Source organism: Podarcis gaigeae, assembly GCF_964106915.1.
Source record: "Podarcis gaigeae genome assembly, chromosome: 1".
Lineage (NCBI taxonomy): Eukaryota > Metazoa > Chordata > Lepidosauria > Squamata > Lacertidae > Podarcis > Podarcis gaigeae.
In genome coordinates, this window is record NC_139678.1 from 100833476 (window position 1) to 100841554 (window position 8079).

Genomic DNA, 8079 nt, shown 5'->3' on the forward strand with positions numbered 1-8079 from the left:
GGACGCGACCCCGTCTGGCGCTGAGGAGCAAAAAAATGGTCCCTGCGTGTCTTTCCCCTTCCCCATCGCTGCAACTTTTCCCCTGCGTAAAAGAAAAGAGGACCCTTGGGGCCAGCCAAACGTGTCTGCCGAAGAAGAGGATGCCAGGCGGGCACCGGGCTCTGCCTTGCCCTCCCCCGATTGCCCCCTTTGTTCCATTGCCTCCATCCCCCACGTGAGAGGGGCCGTGGGAAGCGGGCGGCGGGGGGAGCGCGCGCCTCGGCCCCCCTTGGCCCGGCCTGTCCACGGACTGCGCCACCAGCGGCTCCTCTCTGGCCGGGCTCTCCTTTTCCCCCACGTGACGCCGCGGCCCTATTTCCGGTTGGCCGGGGGGCTGCGGTGGGAGCCGAGCGAGCGGCCACCTGCCTCCCTCCCTCGCACGAGCCTCCCCCGCCCAAGGGCGGCCGGGGGCTCATTAGCATGAGAAAAGGGCGCGCGCTCTGCCTCGGCGTCTCCCGCGCGCTCTCCGTCTCCCCGCGCATATGTCGATGGCCCGCCGAAGCAGGCAGGCGAGGTCGGAGCCAGGGGCTCCTCAGGGTGACGGACGGGCGTGGGGAGGGGGGGGTCATTCTTGAAAGGCGCTGGGAAAGGGCTTGGCCAACTCGGCGGCGGCCCTTCCCGAGACTGCGCTTCCAGAGGATCTTGCAGGTTACCCAGTTAAGCGTAGGATTGTTGGCCTGCTCTCTTCTGGCCCGGGCTGCCAAGAAAGTGTCTGTGAAATTAGAGGTATATTGATGACAGGGGAACCTCACTCGCTCCCATTGTGTCTGGGTGGATTCAGATGAGCAGCTTTTGACATTTGGGATTTTGGGGGTTGCTTGGGTAGGTTTTTCCCCCCCTGCAACTGAAGGCATGCAGATTTGGGTTGCCTAATAGTACCCAGCAAGCAACGGGCCTTCCTGTTTTCTGCAAGTCGCAATAGGAAAAGTGTATGCCTTTTTTCTGTTTTCTCTTTAAAGATGCAGTTTAAAAGGAATTTCACTTTTTGGCTTGTTCATTTGGAAGGAGACAGCCCCCGGCATATAACACTTGGTACACATGGCATCTCAAGAATACAGCATGTCCTGGAGGAAGAGGAGGGTTGGTCTGCTTAAAATTCATAATCCTTACAAAGTGGCTGCCCCATTCATGAAGTGCCCCTTCCTTTTAGGGGGAGTAAACACAAGCACAGTGAAGAGAAGGAAAAGACATTTATTCACGGAGTAGTAATGCTTCTAAACCACACAAATGCAGGGCCAGCGTTTCATAATTTAGTACTATTTGCATTGATTTGTATATGAAATAGGTGGAGTTTAATTGTGCATTTCCCAGGGTTGATTGTTTCACCCTCCAATCTGTGAGCTCAGAGGCTTGCATTTGTGAGCTGTGAATATGTGCTGTGTATTGGGCATACTTGTGTCACCTCCAAGGCAAAGAAGTGGTAGCTGAGGGCTGGTTTCTGTGTTGCACTCTTACCCCTCCCTTCATTTTGCTGCAAGTACACTTCTCAGACAGGCAGTGGATGCATGTCTGGTGCAGACACACTTCACACCTGAGTATGTGCCTGTTCTTTAGTTATGAGGAGAAGGGGAACTCCAGGCTGCCTTCCTAGAACAGGGAGATTTCAGTAATTCAGTAGCTTTAGCCAAGTCAAATTTCTTTCTGGAAGGCATTGTAAGAAGAATTGCACAGTGTGTGTTACCTCTATAGTGGCCAGCTGGAACTTTGTAGGACTGTTGTTGTTTTTTTGTACAGACATCTGATATTTTCATAATAGGTAGATTTTTTTTTGGAAAAGATGATCAGCTGGTGCTTGAGTTCTGCAGCCACGTTTTAGCTGAAGTGTAAGCATCTTGTACTGACACTCACATTGCAGAACTATAAAATGCAAAAGGATCAGATATTTTCACAAGAGGACATATACCACAACATGTTGTGACACTTTTTTCCAGCACCTAACAGGAATGTTCTTGTTTAGGGTTACTGCCAGCCACCTGGAGATGTCATTTTCTAATTCTTAGGGGCTCAAGGAAGCCAATTTACTCTCCCTCTGTAGTTTTCTATCACTTTCTTTTCCTGGGTTCTGTTAAGACTGAGCATGTTCAGTTTGGGATTGTTTTGTTACTTTTCTTTTTTATACTCCTGCAAACCTTGAGGTTTCCTTTGAGCATTCTGAGCGCACCGAGTTCCTAGTTAGAGGGAACAATTGTGCCTGATTAACATAACTTGCATATCATTTTAAAAAACATGGCAGATACATTTGGAGGATATTGTTTGCTCTATGCTATGCTATCCCCTCCCCCGAAAAAGTTCTTATGCACAGACTTGGAAACGGCAACATATGATGAATTCCTGTATCATTCCCATGTCAAAACAGCACTATGAATCACTGCTTCGTCCATATGATATTCAGGTCACCCTGGTTTCAGTTCTAGGATTGGGCTATGTATCCTGATATATAATAAATGTTTAAAATTTTTACTTTTATATTTATTACAACTTACACCCTGCTTTTTACCATCAGCACCCCAAAGTGGCTTACAGAATAAAAGTATGGAACATACAAAGTTTAAAGCATAAATTGAAACATCAGAGATTTAAAACTTCAGAGCGGCATTCACGGTGCGGAGGCCTCCAAAAATAAAAAGAGTTCTAATCAGGTTTCTGAAACTTGGCAGGGGTTGTGTTTCCCTGGTTTCTAGTGGGAGGGAGTTCCACAGAGCTAGGTTCCCTACACTGAAGGCCAACTCCTTGTCGACACAAGTTGTGCTTCTGGTTCCCTGTGGGAATACTAATATTGCTGCCCCTAGATGATCTCAGTGATCATTTTGGGAGACACGGGTTAAGGCATTCTGGACCTAAGTTGTTCTGAAGTTTGTACACTAGTATCTTGAACCTGGCCTGGTCCTCTGTGTTATTTGCCACTCAGTGGCAAAGCATTTGCTTCTTCTGCAGGATGCCGCAGGTCCAATCCCTGTTCCTTCTGTTAAAACAAGGACATCCAACTCTCAAGAGACTGTAATCTGCTTCCAGAAGGGACCCTCTGCAAGACACAGGAGAGTATTCTGGGCTTGAAGGTGAAATTGTGCTGGTAAAAGGCAAAGCAGCTTCCTGTCGGGAAGGGCTGTAGCTCAGTGGTAGAGTATCTGCTTTGCATGCAGAAGGTGCCAGGTTCAGTCCCCAGCACCAACCAGGTTCAACCCTTGTCTGAAACCCTGGAGAGTCGCTGTTGGTCAGTGCAGATGATACATGCTTAGATGGGCCAGTGTTTGATTCTGCATAAGGCAGCTTCCTGCATTCCTATCTGTGCATATTTGCAAGTGTATCAGAAGTGTGTTTGTCCTTTTGAAAGTAAGTGGATAACACAATCCTGGGTGGATTCCTTTAGTGTTCGTTCTTGGGATATAAGGGGCAGTTGCCGCTCGTGCGTCTCCCGTGACACTGATATTCAACTCCGGGTACTCTCTCTGGTGAAGTTGGTGGTTATTAGCATTCCTTCCTTCCCTTTGTTTACAGTTTCTTATTTACTTTGTTGAATTTTTTAAAAGTTGCAAGAATTCTGTCAAATACATATATTCAACAGTATTTAGGCCTCAAAAATAAAGATGCATTAGAAAGATGCCTATTATGCTTCAGAATTATTAATTGACATTTTTTATGATGAATAATTAATCATTGGAATAATTTTTGTATCTCTGATCTGAACACATATTTGCATATCTAATGTCTGATTTTAAATGTGGTTTCTTTAGTTGCATTCTCCCAGGACAAAGAGATGAAGTAAGAAACATCCTAATGTGAAACTACCCCCCCCTCTCCACCACCTCCTTGGGTTGCACTTGTAAAAGTGGGTTTATTGAGAGAGAAATTTCTCTCAAGATATGAAGTTGTCAACAAACTTTGTATGCCTTATGGGTGCATTGTAGAAAACATATTCAGATATGACTGGCATGAATTAATCCATTTAGGTCCTACTTCCTTAAATCCTGTGATAAGTTTAAGACCCCCATTTAATTTATTTGACAGGTGGCCTGGTCCAATGGATGCTTTCTTGGAAATAAATCTTGCTAAAATCAGTAGGATTTATAGTCATAGATCGATAATCTGGCATATCTCTGTCCTTTTTAAAGCTGTGTTTATATAACTCTTAGCCATACTCCATTTATTGCTGTATGTTTAAGCATAGGTACCAGCCCAATGCTGATCCAATTGATCTTCTCAGCAGGCCCTACTGAGAGAAAGCTGGAGAAAACCTGTATCTCTCTGTATATATCCCATTTGTTAGACACCTGCTACTGTAAAAGTCTTGATGTGACTTACAGCTCAGGGCAAAACACATTCTATGCAAGCCATTCTGAATTAAAAACAAAAGCAGCACCTTCAATAAAATAACCAGTGGATTTAAAGAAATTGCAAGCCAACCCTAGAAAATACACACCATCATAATAATCAACAAGCCAAAAATGCCCACAGAGACAGCCATGATGTTAACCAAATGCCTGGGAAAATATGAAAGCCTTTGCCTGGCACTGGAAATAGGTTGGTGCCAGGTGAATATTCTTTCAGAGAGTGTTCTACACAGCGGAGACTATAGGCAAAGGCCACCTCTCTTTTCATAATCCTCTGCATCTCCATCCGAGGAGGGCCTCAGATGATGACCTCATGGTCTGTATAGGCTCATGTCAGAAGAGGCATTCAGTTAGGTAATAGGCCCCCAAACTGTGTAAGGTTTTATAGGTTAAAACCAGCACTTTGAAGTGGACTCAGAAATGTATGGGTCAATATTTTTTTACCAATAATAGTTGTTCAGCAACAATATACACTTTGATACGGAAAAACCCATGCACTAGCTATGAAATTGATGTGTGTTCTAGGTTAGGATAAATTCTCAGTCTGTGCTAGGCAGCAGCCAGAAATCTTGATTCTGAGTGGTCCTATAATAAGACCAGAATCTGGAAGAGGACAAACTTGTGTTTGTTTCTGCCTTTGATTTGATTCCACCATAGAACTTTATCAGGATTTACACCTCATTCACCTTTTGTTTTGTTTTGTTTTAAAGCCCCTGACAGATTTACCCCATTAATATAAAATTCTCCTGACTGCTGTTCTAATAAGAGAACTGTGATTGTGCCTGTAAGATCCTTCAGGGATGGAGGGAATTGCAGAGTGTATGGTTTTATGGCAACAGCTTTAGTATCAAACAAGAACTTACATTGAGTACTATCTGAGTCTTTCATGGCTTCTTGACTTGCTCTTGCTTGTGAAGAATAAATAAAAACCTAGGTCAGAACTGCTCCAGATTGAAATATGCTAGAACTGAGGTGGGAAAATATAATGCAGGACTCTTGGGTTGAGCTTTTCCATTCCACTACTTGTGCTGGGATTGTGTAAAATACAGTTGTACCTTAGAAGTCAAATGCAATCCATTCAGGAAGTCTGTACAACTTCCAAAACATTCAAAAACCAAAGTGCAGCTTCTGATTGGCTGTAGGAAGTTCCTGCAGCCAACTGGAAGCTGCAAAAACCCTGGTGGACGTTCGGCTTCCGAAAAGTTCGCAAACCAGAACAGTAACTTCTGGGTTTGCAACGTTCGGGAGCCAAAACGTTCGGGAACTAAGCTGTTCGCAAACCAAAGTACGACTACTGAATGTTGATGCCACAAATAATCATGGCCATGCATTTTGTTTATTTATTTAATCTGTGAAATTTATATACTGCCCTTCATCACAAAATGTTCCTGTGGTGAACCTGTTGTTTATGTTGAATAGAGGAAGCATCCTTCATGATTTCTAAAATTGGTACCCACCTGTCATCTCTTCTGAAGAGCACACAAGAAAGATTGCTCATGTGATAAATGTTTTAGGATCTATTTTGCTAAAAAAGCACCGGCTGGAGGGTTAGGGAGGGGGGCAGCGTCTTGAAATTACACTTCCAACATGAAGATACCTTAAATAACATGTTGGAATTTACATTTTGCCTCTGCTTTATTGCAAAGTTGCCCGTAGATCTCACCAATCTCATGCAGCCCTGAAACTAGCAGAGTCTCATGGTGCAACCCTCTGCATGCTTGCTCAGAGTTAAGTAGCCGTTTGCTCAGTTTGGGTGTGCTCCGGGTTAAACGACAAGGACAACTCCCAAGAGGTACAGCTCCCCCAAATAATTTGAGCTATCCCATTTACTACTTCAGGTTTCAGCTGTAGTATTATCGCGGTCCCGTTTTACATAGATGAAATCCTTGCTGCCCTAATAACAGTCTTTGCCAGCCCTTTGCTCCCCCAAAGTAGAAGTGTGCTAAAGATTGCATTCTCAGTCTGTTAGACAGACTCTGGGTTTCACTGCCAACATTTTCTAGGCCTGCCTAATTTGTGACCCATCAAGTTGATTGCAGCCAAGTAACCTTTTATAGTCGCCTGCCAGATTCTTGACGACTCCCCCATTTTGCAGTTCCAGGCAGGCAGAAGAAGCAGGAATTTATTGAGCCACTTAGTGCATGCTGCTATTGGTGGTTGGTGAGTTGTGTTTAACTTGGCGGGTCACAGGTTTGCAGGGCCTGCTGTGTACCCAGGCAGAACTGGGAGTCCTGAAAACTGCAGCAGACATATTGAATCATCCCCAGTGGTCTTTCCAGCCCAAACCTGTAAAAAAATGAGCCTGATGCTGCTTTAAAATATTGAGCAGCAAAGCAAGTTGAATTGAGAGAGGTGGGTGCAATCCCTTGAATTTTTATTTGATTTATTAAATTTGTATACCTCCCTTCATCCAAAAATCTCAGGGTGGTTCACAGCATGAAAATACAAAATGAAAACACGAAATACATAATGAGAACAAGAACAAACCAATCCAATAAGCCCCCACATGCCGCAAACACATTAAAAAAACATAGAATGTTAATCAGCCAAAGGCCTGGTTGAAGAGGAATTTTTTTGCCTGGTGCCTAAAAGTCTATAATGAAGGTGCCAGCCGAACCTCCCTGAGGAGAGCATTGCACAAATGGGGAGCCACTACAGAAAAGACCCATTTTCATGTTGTCACCCTCTGGACCTCTCATGGAGGAGGAACATGAAGAAGGGTTTCGGAAGATGATCTTAGGTAGATTCATATGGAGAAAGTTGATCCTGAGCTGTTTAAGGACTTACAGCTGAAGACTAGCACTCTGAATTGGGCCAGGAAACTAATTTGCAGCTAGTACTGTCAGGCCAGGATTGGTGTAATATACGCAAACTATCTTGCCCGGGTGAAAAACTTGGGCACCGAATTTTGCACCAGCTGAAGTTTCCGAAACGTCTTCAGGGGCAGAGGCAAAGTGCCTTAATTTAAATACTTTTAATTAAAAGGAAAGTTCATCAAAACCTAACACCCTGTTTTGGCTTTGGCACATTATATTGTGAGCTACAGTGCCACTATTCTAACTTACATTGGTATACAAACATTTGTTAATCTTTCCTGGTCTGAGTCCCTCCCCACCCCTTGACCAGTCATCCATTTGTAACTAGTATAAATCAGTCCAGGCAAGTCTGTCACTGAAAAAGATTGTTTTCTGGTTTTGAAATCAGGGCAGAGGACCACAGGCCTGGAAGCCATACGTGGCCCTCCAGACCTTGAGATATTCTGTAAGCCACATCTACCCCTGGCCTTGCTCCATGTCCTCCTTGTGTGGTTTTTGCCTGGCTGGAATTTGTCCTTGAACTGTGATAATAGCCCTTACTTGTGTGGATGCAGAGGTATGGAATGGCTAGAAATGCAGCCCACTGTACAAAGGTGAAAGCCACATCTTTTTGTTTCCAGCCACAACCATCACTTGATATATAGCCCCCAGAAGGTGGCTCATGAAACAACCCTTGTGGTGGAAAATGTTCCCTACCCCTGCTTGGAAATGTAAATCAAATGGCAATTGCTCATAGTGACTTTTGCTCACTCAGCCAGTATGTGTGAAAACAAGCTCCTTAACAGATCCACAGATTGTGGACAGAACTGTTCCAAGGGTATCAGAAGCTGGAGTGAGGTGGCATGTCCAAATGTCCAAATGTAAAATGTCATCATCAGGAAAACTGCTTGCCTTGG

General features: G+C 44.4%; 2 long non-coding RNA genes across 5 annotated transcripts in view; both read left to right on the forward strand.

The window, feature by feature from the left end:
• LOC310833512 overlaps positions 1–8079 on the forward strand; it is a 115676-nt gene that overhangs the window by 630 nt on the left and 106967 nt on the right. The window lies entirely within an intron of this gene.
• LOC310834017 lies at positions 567–2497 on the forward strand. The gene is made up of 2 exons (XR_014559064.1): positions 567–765; positions 999–2497. It is a non-coding gene; the product is annotated as an uncharacterized lncRNA (long non-coding RNA).